The 18,020-nt window shown below is 38.4% G+C and overlaps 1 long non-coding RNA gene across 1 annotated transcript in view; it reads right to left on the bottom strand.

Moving 5' to 3' along the window:
- Nucleotides 1–6,694: 6,694 nt before the first annotated feature.
- The window catches only part of LOC122795750, a 43,727-nt gene continuing 32,401 nt past the window's right edge, over nt 6,695–18,020 (bottom strand). The window contains exon 2 of the long non-coding RNA XR_006363854.1: nt 6,695–7,157. This is a non-coding gene — a long non-coding RNA (uncharacterized LOC122795750). The remainder of the gene's footprint in view (nt 7,158–18,020) is intronic.

Here is an 18,020-nt window from a genome sequence, read left to right on the forward strand (position 1 = left end):
TTTCTTTGTCTTGCAGGAAACTGGTGGTAATGATGCTAGGCAAGCAGTAAGTGCCTGTGGTGAAAGGGTTTTTGCAGTACACTGGGAATGAGGCAGAGCATGCTTCTCCAAGGGATACCTGGAGGGCCCCATCATTACACCACATTTACTAGTGAACTTTATGACATTCCTGATGGGTTTCTAGTTCCCAAATGTGGTAAATATTCTTTGTTCTTCGTAAGTGTGGAAGTAATCTTTTTTTTAGATACACTTATGGTGGTACTGTTTGACAGCTTATTGGATGAGCTCATAGGGGAGGGTGGCTACAGACTGACTTATTGCTAGTATAAACCATGGATAAGGGGGTGGTTCAGGTGAAACTAGTTCCTACCAATATGAACAGATTCAGGGATAATAGCAAGTACTGACTACCACCTTAAGATTTGCACAGTAAAATGTAGCTCAGGTGACAAGCAAGTAATAATTTCCAACAGGGTGAACATTACAGGGAAATAACAGACCACCTAGGGGTGTTGTGTGACCTGTTGCTACAGGCAGAGGACCTCATCACTCCTAGAATGTCCATTATTTCCCTGTAACACCACCCTGAAGTGCATTATTACACTTAGATAACGGGCTGTCTACTAAATACTGATGCTCATACCTGGGGATAGGGATAGATTAGTATTAATAAAACATTGTTTTCTATTTTTTATGTATACATTTTTAATATTTTTTTATGTAACATAGTTTCAACACCTATTTTTTTAAAAGTTGCTGTAGCATATGTAGTTATTGCTGGAGGAAGTAATTTACATCCAAAATACAAGTGATGGAAGTATTTAATGTCCAAACGCATGCGCGCACGCACACACACACACACACACACACACACACACACACACACACACACACACATGCACACACGCATACACATACACACAATGTGCCCATTATTACAGCCAGATTCTTGAATGAGCACACCTCATATGTTCTTTGTGATCAAATGAATGAAAAAATGTATAGTGTAACATTGCAACCCCCAACACCGTGCCTCTTAAGTGTCCATGATTTTGCAGAATATCCCTGATTTTGCCACATATTTTCAATCTATCCCTCAAACGTGTTTGATTTGCTGGTAAATCACTGAGGTTTATACTTCTTATTTAGCGTCATATTTGTAAAGTGTCCCTGATTTTAAGTCTTTGCCCTCTTCCCGTTATTGTTGGTTTTGTCCTAAATTCTGAGTAAAGACATTGAGAGGTATGTATTCTCTCTCTCTCTCACTCTCACCCCCCACCACACAGACACTCACATAACTGCAGTATTTTTCTTTTTTTCCACGATTGCTAAAAGCATTTTTTAAGTTACATTTAGTGAGGAGGAAGTAAAAGAGCAAGTCCTATTAGCTGTTGCTACTGTTTGAGGTTTTTTTTTTAGTTTTTTTTTTAATCTGACTAAATAACAAATGTGTGCTTAGTGAGTATAAACAAGAGTGTAGTTGATTGCTTTTTTTTCAACTTAATATGAGCAGTGAAGAGGCAGTCTTCTGTTTTATTTTATTGGGCAATACCTTGACATTAGTACCCTTTTAGAGAACATCATTCCATGTTTTGCCCACTCTTTAATGAGAGTAACAACTGGATAAGGTGCAGATCATTTCTATCACTCTACACAATGGTAGAGACTGCCCCAAACTGTGGTACTGCAGTCCTACTGGGTGAGCATTCTGGATGGCAGGAGGAGACTGTGAGTTTCAGTATAGTATGTAGGATCCTGAGGTTTTTCTGAGGTTTTAGGACCCACCCAGGTGGCTTCAGAACATATTCCTAGATGGGTGATAAAGATCCTGAAACAAGAATACCAGCTGATGATCCTTGCAGGAGATTAGAATGCAGTACTGGCTCCAGAACTGGACAGAAGTAAGGGCAGGTTATGCAGATGTTTGAAGAATATGGAGACCCTGATGAAAATATATGGGACTCTTGGACTGGTTGATCCATGACATGCATGCATACCAAACAGGTTGTCAGAAACACAGACACTACACCCACCATACATAGTATGGAGCAGGCACATGGGCCCACATATGCTGAGGTTTTTAAATATAAACTTCCTAAACCACAAAGGCCTCACAGATGTATCATTCACAATGAGTATCCTCAACAAGCTCAAACACACTCTACCAAAACAATACCCACCACGACACATACAGCCCCATCTCATGATTTCACAACATCTATGCCTATAAGGTATACAACCTCACAACCTAATATTTCGGTCCTAGGAGACTCCATTGTAAGACACACAGATCTCGTGCTCACCAGGTTGAGTAAGGAGAGAGTCACGGTCAGTTCCCTATCAAGGTAGGATCTGCCATGTCATGCGTGCACTCAGGTCATAGAACCACAATTGTGTACATGTGACCAACTGTACTACATACAAGTATGACTCAGTCATAATCCATATTAGTATAAATGACCTGAGACATACTTCCCTGGACTATATGAAGAGAGACATGATGGAGTTCTTGGACTATGTGTCAAGGGTCACAAACATAGGAAAATGTTGCTACTCCCCCCATGTAGTGTCCTCACTGGTTAGGTTGGACCATAAAGCTGTGTACTTTGATATAAAAATAAAATCCAGTACTCCAGCAAACCCAGATACTTTCAAGAATTATTCTAAGGCAAACTTCCTATTATTAAATGATATCCTGGCAAAATTCCAAGCCCCTCCCAAACCCTAAGAACACAGCTGCCTATGCATAATTGTTCACAGAAACCCTGTACAATCATGTTAATGACTGCACTGAGGCAGCTGTACCTACCCAGAAAAAACACAAGTCAAATTCAAAAAGCCACCCTTGTAGAATTCCAGCATTAATAGGCTATATAACAAAAGAAAGAAAACCATGGCAAAAATTAGGAAGTACACTGCCCAACAAAGTGAAAACTACCTCATTAGTCTAAACAAGCAATTTTGGGGCTTATTGTCTTCCCAAGCTAAGTTTGAGGTAAAAAAAATACCTTCCCAGGCCAAGGACAATTTCAAGGCTTTCTTCAGCACTGTCAGCAACATCAAAGGCAATATATGACAATGTGCCAAACTACTTGTAAATGAAGTCACCTATACAGAGTCAGACAATATATAAAATCCACTGGCCACTAGATTTCACTCCAGTTTGACCCTCCCCCCAACACCCATCAGGAAATACCCTCAACCATAACTCCCACAACTATCACTACAGAACAGGTCCTCAATGTAATCTCTAAGGCCAAGAATACTGCATCAATGGGCCCTGATAATATCCCAGGATGCCTCCTTAATAGCACAGAACATAACCTATCAGGACCAATAGAATCACTATTTCACAGTAGCCTACAGTCAAGTGAATGGAGGACTACAGCTGCCATTCCTGTGCACAGAACCAGGTCATCTACAGACCCAGTTAACTAAAGTCCTATAAGTCTGACTAGTGTCATATGCAAGGCCATAGAAAGAATTATCATGGTAAAAATAAACAATGCCACAGGAAAGTTTCAGTCACTGGATCTAGCCCAGTTTGGTTTCATCAAGAGAAAGAAGTGCAAACTGCTTATCTTGACCTGGCAAATTGTAGACAAACTCACAAAATTAGGTATAAACCCCTATGTCACCCAATGGCTAGCAAGCTGGCTCATAGGACCCAAGAAGTCAGGATAGGGGAGTCTACCCCCTTGAAGAGGTCAGTTACTAGTGGTGACTGACATCTTTGTGGAGATCAGTCACTAGTGGTGTCCCCTCAGGGCTCAGTGCTGGGGACTCTCCTTTTTAGCATCCATTTACCTGAGGTCAAGTCCAACATAAAGGGTCTCTGGCTGTCCATGTTTGCAGATGATTGTAAACTGGGTGCAGTCATAGAATCCTCTAATGGCACAAATACCCTTCATGAAAGCTTGACGCAAACAAATAATTGGTGCCAGAGCCATGGTCTAAAATTCAATGCCAAGAAATGCATAATAATATCCTGTGGGAAGAAAACTATCCCTGGAAACTAGCATATTGACAATATATTCCTAAGAGTAGACCCAGTAGTCAGGAATCTGAGAGTGCATGCAACAAGCAACCTGACCGTTGGCCACCATGTGCCTACAGTGGTAAGGAGATCATTTTATGTTGTACAACTTATAAGCAAGGTACTTAGGTCCAATAATGTTATTGCTTCACTATAGTCTGTCCTCGTCTGACCAATCACTGAGCACAGTATTCCATTTGGTATGTACTTGACTAGACATAGGCAACAAACGGAGCATCCAGAGAGGTTCCTCACAAAAAGAATACAAGACATAGGTTCATAGGTAGGTACTAGGCTATTGGCCCTAGGGTCTATATAAGCCTAGCCAAAAAATGTACCCTGGCTTTTGCCACCCAATAAAGTTATTTTCCTGTGCCCCTGTCGAGCAGAGCCACAGAAGTGATCCGTGGGGTGAATTTCCCATTTCCCATCCAATCATCAAGATTTTTCTTGAAGAGTGCTAATGAGGAGCTCTGTTTGACATAGATAGGTAGTCTGTTCCAGAGTATGGGAAGTCTCTGGGACAGGAATCTATCCCTCCAGCATGTTCTGTTTATTATGGTGACAAGGTTTAGGTCCATAGAGCGTGTAGCTTGGAGGGATTGGGATTTCTTTAAGTGGAGCATGTCCAACAGCTCTGGGTTTGACATAACTTTGTGTGTTAGGCAGAGATCACCTCTGAGTAGGCGATATGCGATGTAGTAAAGCTGTAGTTTTTTGAGACGGTCTGCATAGGGCATCTGTTTGAGGCCAGTAATCCTCTTTGTGAGGTATTTCTGTGGTCTTTCCAGTTGTTGTATATGTCTTGTGAGGTACATACCAAAAGGGGCATTGTACTCTATAATGGATCTAATGAGTGATGAGTAGAGGGGAACAATGACCTCTTTTTTTCTGGATGAAAATCCTTTTGTGATGAGATGAGCCACGTAGAAGGATTTCCTGACCACTGTGGCGATGTGATTATCAAAGGAGAGACTACTGTCCACCTGTGTCCTAAGGTCTCTTATCACATTTTCGGCATTAAGTAGACTACCAGCTATGTGGTAGTTCATGGGTACAGAGTTTTTACCAAAGGGGATGACAATACACTTTTTGGCATTGAGCTTCAGGCCATGGTAATCAACTTGTCCTACACACACACCACCTCAAAGCCCTTTCCCTGCACTCAGTATCTGGGGCATATGTAGTGTCCTTCATTAAACTTTAGATGCTCTAGAATATGGTTATTAGGGTATCAACTTCTGAGTTAAGTTTAGATAATTACTTCAAGCATAATTCATGTATTTTTGAACCTGCACGTGGCTGGAAAAGGAGGACACAGTGGCAATTTTCAGTGTAATTTTCTCAATGAGACACTAAAACTGGGTTGATTACAGTGGACTAATAAATTTAAAACCAATTGCTTAGCTGTAAATAAGACCATTTTGTACTTTGCTCCAGATATGTTGGCCATGAGTATTGACAATAACACAATATCCAACTTAACCTGATACTTGTCTTTTCTGCTTATTGAAATGTTATGCAACATAATGGTGCATAACAGCATATGGGAGGTAGGAAGGGGATCATGGGGCAGTTATTTCTTTTTGCTTATTTTGTTTATTCTTAAAATTTAAATAAAGTATATTATTAACTTGAATAAAATAAGAAACTGAAACAGCAAACACAGTAAAGAGCTGCCTCGACATCCTAAAGATAAAGTAGACAAGAGGAGGAGGGGTACATGCTACAAATATAAAATGAATATCTGGCACATTGAAGAATGGTTTTCTTCACAAATCATCTGAAAAAATAAACAGAATTAAAGGAAAAAATGGAAATAGATGACATAAATGTACTGGTAGGAGTCATGGTGCAAGAACCGATAAAGAAATCTGCAGTAAAAGGAGACTTAGTGCATACTTATATGCAATAGCTTAATTCTGAGTTAGTCCTCCTGCACACCTTAGCAATTTATGCTTACCCTAACCCTGCCCTAGCTCTAACATTCACCCTACACTTTACCATAGAAAAATCCTTTCCGTGACACTATCACTATTCAGACAGATTTGTCTGAATGTGGTTGTGGGGTTTTGTTGTAAGATCACGAAAGGAATTTGTTTTCCTTTTCCATTCATTCTACTTTTCCATTAGTCTGGGTTGGTAAATGTGTTTTTTGAAATGCAGACATTGATGGCTTGTGTTTCACTGGTATTGCCTTTTGGCCATTTATTATAAACCCATATAAATACCACATTATCTCTTCCCTAGAAACAGACCACAAGCTAATGGCACTAATCAGGTCAACAAAAGTAAATAAGTAAGTCTGCAACAGCCAAGATGGCAAGTACATACTTGTGTTTCAACTGCTTTAGGGATCGTTACTGTACCATAGATGAGTTTGGATCTGACCCAGTAAAGAACCAGTATGAGTATGTTCTGTAAAGGAAATGACAACATTATGAGAGAAGGCTTATTTAAAGTGCATTTCAAACATAAAAAAGGCTCAAAGAAATAGCTTTGAATAATAACACTGGTCACAAATCCATATTCAAAGAAAAATGTAACTTCTTGTTTCTCATAAAAACTGCAGTTTGCTATTTACACATTTTCTATGTTAAATTTTGCTGAAGATGTTTTGTTTCTGAAAGAAATGATTAGCCTTATTCGCTTTTGGGCTCTTAGTACAAACATTTTTATTCATGATTCCATTTAAAGTCTTAAAATAATCATTCTGTTTGCTTATCATCGAAGTGACAAAATGGATGAAATTAGATGGAAACTTGGGTCAGATGAACAAAGCAGCCAACTTGATGAAGCTTACTAGTAACTGGAGACATGCTGAACATAATGAAGTTTAGTGGTAGGTGAAGACATGTTGAACACAAGGATGTGGAAGTCCAAATCCCAGATCTGGCAGAGTGTACCGGCTTCATGAAAATACAATTTATATCCAGTGTACAGCTCTCTCAGATTATGAAATTGTAGTACTTCATCAAATATCCAGAGATTAATTCAGAAATCCATGTTTTCTTGTCTATTAGTTCCAAGACATTTTCAGTGTAGTCCTACCATAGCTGTCATAGCATCATTCATGAAACAAGAAGCTGCAGTCGTGCCCAGGATCAGTCAGAAGTGTTACCTGTTAGAAAAAGCAGCATAACTCAACCCAGTGTTTATATATGGTTTTATTTCAATTCAGGATCATTTATGGAACATCCAACATTAAAGCTTAGAATAATACATTGAAAGTTAACAATTCAAGGATTTCTGATAATGTTTTAAGATCTGATATATATATTATTTCCCCATTTAATGAAACAAATGTCAACTTTTCTTTCAAACAATTCCAATATACTCAGGAATTAGTCTTGTATCTATTTTTAGTGTCTATATCTCACACTGAACAGAAAATTAACTTCTTCAGATATACGTGTGTGGTGTGTGTATATATATATATATATATATATATATATATATATATATATATATATATATATATATTAAACTGCAGTGGTGGTGCTGCGGTAGCGTTGTCGCCTCACAGTTAGACGTTGCCCATTCAATTCTCAGTTAGAGCGTCTTCTGTGTAGCGACATGCGTGAATGGGCGTTCCTTCGTTGAAGGTTGTGCGTTAGGCCTGACAAGACAGTACGTAAAACTCTACTGCCAATCATTAGCAGACCGGAGTTCTGCTGTGGTGACCCCTAACCGGGAAAAGCCGAAAGACACAAACATATATATATATATATATATATATATATATATATATATATATATATATATAGGTCTACCTGATTTAACCAAAAGCTTCAAATGCCGACAGCAAGAACACCGACACCGGAAGATCAACAACGAAGAAGACCGACAGTTGAAAATCCCGACGCTGAGAACACCGACATGTTAAGGTAAGTGTGCGGTAAGGACGGACGTTAGGGTCAGGGTGCAGGTAAGGTAAGTGTGTGATAGTGACGGACGTTAGGGTTAGGGTGCGGGTCAGGAAGTGTGCGATAGTGACGGACTTTAGGTTTAGAGGCAGGTTAAGTGAGTTAGGGTTAGGGTGCGGGTAAGGTAACGGACTTTAGGGTTAGGGAAGGATTAAGTGAGTTAGGGTTAGGGTGTGGTTAAGGTAAATGTGCGATAGTGACAGATGTAAGGGTTAGGGACGGATTAAGTGAGTTAGGGTTAGGGTGCGGGTAAGGTAAGTGTGCGATAGTGATGGACCTTAGAGTTAGGGTTTGGGTTAAGGTTAGTGCATAGATAGTTGTGTATGTAAGGTTTAGTGTAGGTTTGTAAGGTGTTTAGTGTGCTTGTGTTGTGTGTGTGTTGTTCGGAAAAGGTATTTGTTTTGTTGATTGTCGGGATTGTGGTTTTTCGGGCATGTGAAGTGTCGTGTTTTTAAACTTTTGGTTTTGTGGTGTTGGTTATTTCATTGTCTGTATTTTGGCGTGTCGGCGTTATCAGGTAGACCCATATATATATATATATATATATATATATATATATATATATATATATATATATATATATATATATATATAAATTTGAGGTAATGCTAATTTACTTTTTTATGTTTTTTTATTCACACAGATGTCTGTCTGCAGCAAACTGCATGCTAAGATAATTTTCTAAAATGTAATCCAAAAAACAGGAACAACTGGAGAGGAAATCCACGATACTACAAAAAAATAAACTCCAGTGAAAGCAGCGAGTCCCAATGAAGGCAATCTCAAACCAACAAAGTACGGGAGCCCAAAATAGTATTCCAAAAGTTTATTCAAAGGAAACAGATAATAGATTGAGAGCTTTCGTATCCCTAAAAACAGGAATCTTCATCAGAATCTAATTACATAGTTTCCTCCTGTGTTTAAATATTCCCTCCTTCACACACATTGGATCAGATAAAAATGCCTCATGAATAAAACATATACATTATAAAAATATATAAAAAAACATAAAAAATACAATATTGTAAATATTCATACTTATTGTTCCTTAAACTATGTTGCAAATGTTAAAAACTTTATATACAAACATTCCCTATATCTTTGTGTATAAAAAAGGAATATTTGTGTAATGTTTATGAATATAAAAGGCAACTTTTGTGTATAAAAAACTATCTTTTCTGACAATGTCATGATGTTCCATACAAAGTGTAAACCAAATTAACACATGCATCATAGGGTGTTTGCTCTTAATTTTAGGGCTGGGACCAGGGAAATATGATCGTTAAGACGCGGGTAGGTACATGCGTCTAACCGCAACTGCCATAGTAGTTCCCTAAACTCTAGGTCTGTTTCCCAATCCCCCCTCTATCCTGATGTTTTACCTTTTCTATGACCCAAAACTTAAAATCTGCTCTTTCATATTTTAATATATGTCGGTATAGGACATTCATATCCCTTCTCCTTGTGATGTCATACATGTGTTCGTAGATTCTTTGTTTTAGGGTCTGCTCCATTTTTCCCACATAGGATGCCCAGCATGCCATACAAAATGCTAAATATACCACCCCTCTTGTACAATAATGTTTAGCAACTGCACGAAGTCTTGTTGTAATTGTTGGTATCCATAGGTCACTCCCATGTGCTATAAATGGACATTGTGGACATCTGCCACACTTAAATGTCCCCCCATGCTTTGGATCTACTTTAACTATCCTGGTTTGACTTTTCTCCAATATTTCCTTCAAATTTAAACTCTTCCTATAACTAAATTTTATGGGCTTCTTGAAAACCTTACAAGTGTTTGGCATGATGTTAAACATTCGCCAATACTTATTAATAATCTTTTGTACTGAACCTGTATCTCTATTGTATGTCAACACTATACATGTAGTATTTTCTGTTTTTTCTGTGTCCTTCCTTATAGTGGATTCACCACCCCTTGTTGTGTTTGATGTATTTCCTTCTGTTAAATCTTGTCTATAAAGTAGGGGTACAAATTTTGAATCCCACCCATCTATTACCTCCTTTTTGGTGCTTTCCACCAGATCATCTGGGTAGACCCATTCCAAAAGTAACCTCCCCACATATTCAAGTTCCTCCCTCAAATCTTCTTGGTTGGATGTCATTCTAGCTATTCTAATCATTTGACCCCTAACAATGTTTTTTTCTGTCTTATGGGGTGATTACTTTCGTAATGAAGGCATGAATTCGAAAAACATTCTTTTCTATACACTGATGATACATATTTCAGGTTCTTGACATCTTTTCTAATATTCACATCTATAAATCTTAAAAAATCTGTTGTATTGTTTATGTACTCAATGAAGGGGATTATGTTTTCCTGGGGCCCCTTCCATACAATACAAATGTCGTCCAAAAATCTGTAATACTTTTCGATGTTTACCCAATATATGGACTTAAAGACAAATTGAATTTCCCAATATAGCATGATAATATTGGCAAATATTGGGCACAGGATGCTCCCATGCCTACTCCATCCTGTTGATGATAATATTCCCCTTCAAAGTAAATTCAATTGTTTTTTAAAACCAATTCAGTGCTTTCTAATTTTCTAAAATGGAATGTTTGCAATCAGATTTTACTGTGTATCTCATCTTCAGGTGATAGTAAATGCATGAGTGTTGCAATTGTCTGCTTGTTAGCAGTAAAAGCTACATATATCTTAGCGTAGGCAAAACTAATTTCATGTATAGAAGTTTTTGTGCCATAGAATATGTGCTTTTATACATAAAAGTATCTCATGTGAATGAAAGGAAAAGCCTACTTCTTGTCAGTGGCCAGTTGATCAATGCTCAGAACATAGTTGAAGATTACTGAAATTTTGAAATGATGGTTTGTTAGATTTGGAGAACAGCAAGAAAGTTTTCTTTCTCCTCTCTGAATTTATGCAACCTCAGAATTTACACATATATATATATATATATATATATATATATATATATATATATATATATATATATATATATATATATATATATATATATATATATATATATACATATATATATTTGGGTCTACTTCTAAATTTTGAACTTTCACAAGTTTGAATTTCTTATGGTCGAGACCATAAGATCGAATTTGTAAAAGTTTGAAACTTAAATAAAAAAAATAAAAAATAATATTTTTACATTTTTGCAGGGGTCAAGCCCTCCCCTGTACTCCTCACTCCCCCTGCTAGTTAAATATACCAACTCTGAGATAACACTACAGTGAGGAAAACAATAAATATACCATTCTGTGCTGTATGGCAATCTCCATTTAAATGGTTCAAGTTTGATCTTGTGGTCTCTACCATAAGAAATCTGAACTTCTGAAAGTCTGAAATTTAGAAATAGACTCATATATGTATATGTATATGTATATATATATATATATATATATATATATATATATATATATATATATATATATATCATATATATATATATATATGTGTGTGTGTGTGTGTGTGTGTGTTTGTGTATGTGTGTGTGTTTGTGTGCACGTACATATGTATATGTCATTTCTCTTCTATAGCCACTATTCTGGACATCAAATGCCCATTCAAGAAAAGCAAACAGCACTCTCTGCATGGGCATACCCTCCCTACCCCCCTTATTTAGTCTTAGCTTTCATTAAGCAATGCTTTCCTAGATAATATAGTTGCTCTTAGCTCTTAAAGCATCATTGTAATTTAAAGTAATAGAAAACAATTATCTGGCTAAAACAATAATGGCTTTTCTGTCATATTCTTTTATTGACTTTATAAGTATAAGGGACACCATATATTTATAATAGCATGTCTATTTATATACTCTACACCCAAATACAGAATGATCTGCAATATTTGCATTCATAAGGACACTTTATTTGGTGAGCTCCATCAATTTATGCTACAACTGATCCCTCCTCAGCTTGAAAAAAGGCCATCCGCATTTTAGTGAGTTGAGCCAAGCTAGTGCCATACTTTACATGGCTGTAGCCCATTTAGCATGGTCCTTCCCTGCCCCATTTGTTTTAGTATTCCCTCAGTCCTAGGCACAGGCAACTATCAAGTCTGAAATGTGGTTTGGTTTCTTAAAATCACTGCAAACCTTGACTGCTTCATCAAGTTTTAGGGCAAAGCTCTGTTTCTGATATACACACTGTAGATCTTTGTGTATTGTACCTAGTCAGCCACTGTAACTAGATAGCATGTGCATATACGTTAGTGAGCATTTGCAAGATCAGTGCCATTTTGTATAGTTAGTCAGAGTGAATGCAGGCATGAATGGAGATGCACATGCGAGTGTGTTTGAAGTGACTAATCAGTCAGTTAGCTTATGAAGTTCAAAGTATACATTCCAGTTACAGCTCCTGATGTGTTTATGTACAATAAATGAATTGAATGCTTCCTCAGCTTCAGTGTCTCATTTGATACATGAGACATGTGACACGCACATTTTGACTCGTGTACTATCCTATTTCTGTGCTACTTCCTGTACAGCCTTTCTTTGCATACAGCCTTTCTCTGTGACTAAGATGACAGGTTATCTTTTTGTCTTGGAATGGTTTGAATGTGGTGTTTAATTTAGATTTTTTTGTTCATACAGGCCAGAGGACACTTCTTTGCTCTTTAACAGAAACTCTTTTTTATTTCTTGTCTTCTGTGGCTTAAAGAGAGTATTATCTACCTGAACTTCACACAAAGATGCCAGCTTTCTTTCTTCACAAGAATTAGTAGATTCTGCTGCTAAACTAACTACACAGGTGTGTACTTCCCTCAGAATGCTGATAATGGATATCTGCTGTACACTTCTCTTACATCTATCTAACTCTGTACTTTACCTCATTTAACTTTTCTGTTATTTTCAGTGGATCCTGTCATTTACCAAAAATATTCCTGCAGAGGGGAATGAAACTAACATCTCATCTACAGTTTTAAATTCAATGACCCTTGCTTTTATAGGATCATAGGAGGTTACTAGTATAATGGCCTTAGAGCATTTTAAGCCTAGCCATTCATGTCCCAAATTTTCCAATTATCAATGCCCATGGGCTAGAATGGCTTTGGTATATGGCTGTGCCTTTGGGCATCTACACAGTGCCGTGTCCATAAGGGCCACAGGTGACAAGCCAGGAATTTCCATTGGTCCAAACTGCATTTGAATAGGATTAGGGAAGAGCTCTGTTTCACATGAATAAGGAATCTGTTCCAGAGAAAGGGCTGTCGCACTGCCAGCCCACCTATCTGGAATTTTGTAAATAATGCTATGTCATTTATGAATATTTATATGATTTATACAGAACTGTACATTATGTACTGAGCTAAAATGTAACCACAGCATACCCTGCTGGCTTAGAATGGAAATGTATATAAACTATTGTAATTGTGTAACTGTATATGTTTTAACAGTAGAAACTGGGACATAAAAGGTTAACTTGCAAAACTTCAAGAAAATAAGTTGAAACTGAATTATTTTACGATTGTGCTATAAAAGTTATCTCTCAGTTTCAGTGTAGCAGACACAATGTCTAGAGCTAGATTTTTTTTTGTATTGTCTTGGAAGAGAAGTAATTACTAGGTTTGAGATGCAGAAGTGTTTTAGTGTTTTATGACTTTCAGGATCTGCAAACATCTGAGAGATATGTATTTTTCACAAATAGATGCTAAAAATGCTTGTACTTTCTGACAATGGGGCTAGCTAGGGGACTAAAGTCGGGTGACAAAAAGTGATGTAATCCAAGCTAAACCAGCAGTAATATTTGATATTAATGTAAGAATTCTCTCAGAGAGAGACTGGGCATTTTGTATTTTGTCTTTGACCTAACGAGAACATTCACTCATCATCACATCTGCACTTGCCTTGCTGTAAGTAAGTTTTTTAGGGCATAGTAACTCTTTTAGATAAAGTTAGGAATATAGTAAAGATTAGTTTAGATGTTTTCTGTATTTATTTGAGACTGTCCTGCAATGTTGTTTTAAATATTTCCTGTGATTTTGAACTCTGAGGTCACTGTGAATACATATTTAGTATTGTCTTGTTTTTTTATTATGTATTATTAAATATATGTAAACCTATCTTTGTGGCTGATATTTGTGAGACATAATTAAGCTTGGAGAGTGCTTGCATATGTATCTGGGGACACTGTACAGGCCACTCCTAAATAGCCTTGCTCTTGCTCAGACTACCATTTGGATTAATAGTAACATTGCACAGTAGGATTGGACACCCTTTGCTAAGGGCCTTAAAAGTAGCTGATAAGAGTGGTTGTTGGCTGTGGGAACTACCTCATAGTCTGGGCAGAAGGGGGCATAGTTAGTAAACCTGTGCCAGCCTTTCCCAGGAGTGTGTGTGTTTGTATCTAAATCAAACCTCAAAGTGTGTGTGTGTGTGTGTGTGTGTGTGTGTGTGTGTGTGTGTGTGTGTGTGTGTGTGTGTGTGTGTGTGTGTGTGTGTGTGTGTGTGTGTCTGTGTGTCAGCTACTTGGGCAGGGACACAAAGCACTGATTGGACGGAGAGGGTGCTGGAGGTTTTGGCTTGGCCACGTAACTGAAATCTCAACCCTATAGCTGTGCCAGTGGGGAGTCTTACTGGGGATCTGGAGAAAGGGGGAGAAACCATCCCCAGACTGACTGTGGTCTCTGTGTGCTCTTAAGGGAAATTGCACTTTACTGTTTGTGTACTTATCATCCTCCCAAGTGTATGTCCCCCACTGGTGCTAGTGGTGTGGATTGAAGCTCTTTGGTTATTGGGCCAGTGCTGGGAGCATCACAGGAGCAATCTCTGAGAAATATACCTATCCCTCCAACAAGTTTTGTTTGTCAAAGATGAGGTTTAGATCCTTAGATCAGGTAATTCTAGTGCTGTTTGCTTTAGGAATATGTAGCGGCTTCATCAGGGCCAGATCTGAGAATGTTTTGAAGCTTAGGCATAGATCACCCCTAAGTAGTCTGTTGGAGACCAAGTACAGGGCAAGGCTTTAAGGTAGTGTGCATAGGGCATATTATTTACACCCTGTACTCTTTTAGTGAAGAACCTCTGTGGTCACTGCAGCTGTTGCAAATGCTTTGTAAGGTACATGTCGAAGTATGCACTGTACTCAATTATTGGTCTAATGAGGGTTAAGTATAGTGGGACTATGATCTCCTTAAATCTGGATGCCATGATCTTACTTGTAAGTTGTGCCACATAGAAGGACTTTCTCACAACTGTGGACATATGGTGATCAAATTTAAAGTTGCTGTCAAGTGAGTTTTCAAGTCCCTTACTACTGAGTCTACTCTTAGGGGAGGGTTATCAGTGTTGTAATTCGCAGGAGTGGTAGTCTTCCTAAAGGGTATAATTATGCATTTTTTGCACTGAGCTTTAGGCCATGGTTCTGGCACCAGTTATGTGTTTGTGTCACCCTTCTGAAGGATATCTACATCTTTGAGGGATTCATTGATTGCACCCAGCTTGCAGCTGTCATCAGATTTGGTCAGCTAGAGGCCCACTACATTTGCCTTAACTTCAGAGTAGTACATTACAAACATGAGAGGCCCCAGTACCAAGCCATGCTAGACACCACTAATGACAGGTCTCTTGTTGGATGTGGACTCCTCCACCCTAACTTCATGTTGTCATTTGGCTATCCATCAGATGACATAGGGATTTATGCCTAAATTAGTGAGTTTGCCTTTAACACCCAAGTGAGATATTCTGTTGAATGCCTTTGTCAGGTCAAGGTAGGCAGTATGTACCATTTTATGCTCATTCAGGGCTCTAGTGACCTTCTGCAAGAAGTTCACCAAGTTTAGTAGGCACGACCTGTCCTTCATGAAACTGAACTGGGATGGGTCCAGTGTTTTAGGATTTCCTATGTCTTTGCTTATCAGATCCATGATAATTATTTCTATGGCCTTTTATATAAAACTAGTCAAAGTTATGGGCCTGTAGTTCCCTGGGTCTGTTGCTGGTCCACCTTTGTGTACAGGGATCACCATTGCAAGTCCTCCATTTCTAGGGACGAAGCCTGTCTGGAGGCTGTGGTTGAACAGAGATTCTAGTGAGCCTAACAGGTCATGTTTCAAGCTATTTAGGAAGCATCTTGGGATATCACCAGGACCCACAAATGCAGTGTTTCAAGCTCCTTAGAGTGCAGTGAGGGCCTGTTCTTTAGTGATAGTTGGGAGAGAAATGGTAGAGAGTATTTCCTGGGAGGGGGTGAAATTGGAGCTAAATTTATCGGCCAGCAAATTGGATATATTCCTCCTGGTTTGGTATAGGGAGTTCCATTTATTATTAGCTCAGCACACTGTTGAGTGTTCTCTTTAACATTGCAAATATAACTGAAAAAAGGCTTATGGATATCCTTACCCTAGGAGGCTATTTTTGCCTTGAGGTTGGCTTTGGTAGACTGGATCGGTCCTCTGAGTTGCTTGTTTAGACTGATGAAGGAGTTTTTTTTTTTTTTGTCTTTTGAGCATAGCCCTTCCTATTTTTGGATAGGATTATCTTTCTTTTATTGTACAACCTATTTATACTAGGGGTCTATCATGGGGCTTGTTTTTGAAGTTTGTCCTAAGTTTATTTCAATTTTGTACTGCTGTTTCTTTGCAAATATTTACATGCTTGTACAAGTTTTCCATAAATACTATCACATAGGCCACAGTAATCTCTGAGTTTTGGGAGATGCTTAGAATTTAGCTATGCATCTCTTAATATGAAGTAGTTAGCCTTGGAAATGTTCTTAAAGGTTCTGGAGCTTGCTAGGAGTTCAGCCTTTATATTTATTTCAAGGGTGATTGCTTTGTGATCTGATCTGACCAGGAGGACATTACACAAGGGGGTTTGTAACGTTCCCTCATATTTCTGAAACCAGATCCAGGATATTTGCATCCTTAGTAAGTGTGCAGACTAGCTGTTCCAGGGTCTTTGCATTTAAAAAATCCTGGAATCTTTGAGCCTGCATGTTAGTGGTTGTGTATGTATCCCAGTTTATGGTGGAATAGTTTAAATCACCCATGAATATTGTGTTGGGCTGAATTGTGAGTGACTCCAGTACATTCAATTATGTGGTATGGTTATCCTGGGTCAAAGACAGGGATCTATAGTTAGCAAGGATGTGGCATGGGACTTTATTTAAGGTTAGTTAGACATGGAGTGGCTCAAGCATGTCATATTGTTTGATCAATCTTGAGGTGTGTTTACTTTTTATGTACATTGATACACCTCCAACTATTTTCCCTTCTTGTGTGGTAGCTGATCTAAATGTGTGGAAGCCGTTATAGCCTTGTACTGACAAAGTGCCTTCCGTGGCTTTAAAACATGTCTCAGTAACTGCACAGATGTTGACAGTCTCTAGGGTGAGGAGCACTTAAAGAGACTGGAGCTTCTTGATGAGATTCTTAGCATTGAGCAGTAACATCTTTAGTTTATCTTGCTTAGAATTTACTATGTTGCAAGGTTTATCAGACAGAATTGACTAAAAAAAGGCATTGTGGGGCACATAATGTTCTGGCCAATATCCAAAAGCCTAGTGGGGAGAGGTGCAGATCATCCCTGGCAAAGCAGGGTCATCTGTTGATCATGTCCTCCCAACCTGTCCAAATATTGGACCCCCTTAAAATGACACCAGTACCTAAGCCAATCGTTAAATTCAGTCATCTTCAGTTTATATTGTCTTATCTTCCTTGGAGAAGGTAGAACGCTGCTCAGTGCTAGGCTCATACCTGACTGAGACACATAATCTGAAAGCTCTATCTTGTCTCTCTTCATATAGTCTAGGAAGGTGCATCTCAGGTCATTAACACCCACATGGACTATGACAGAGTCATACTGGTGCTTGTGGTTCAATCTCATGTGTGCATGTCTGATCTGGCAGATCCTTGCCCCTGACAGATAGGTAGGCAACTGACCATGACTGTCTCCTTGCTCAACCTGGGGAGGAGGGCATCAGTGTGTCTAACTATAGAGTATCCAATGACCAATGTATTCAGTTGTTTGGCAGTTTGCCTTAAGGGCGTAGAGGCTGAGATACTATGAGATGTAGTTGTATGCTTTCTGGAGAGTGTTGTCTTTGTAGACTTTTTTGGA

The sequence above is a fragment of the Protopterus annectens genome, chromosome 2.part2 (assembly GCF_019279795.1).
Source record: "Protopterus annectens isolate FY-2018-M chromosome 2.part2, PAN1.0, whole genome shotgun sequence".
In the NCBI taxonomy this organism is placed as follows: Eukaryota; Metazoa; Chordata; order Ceratodontiformes; family Protopteridae; genus Protopterus; species Protopterus annectens.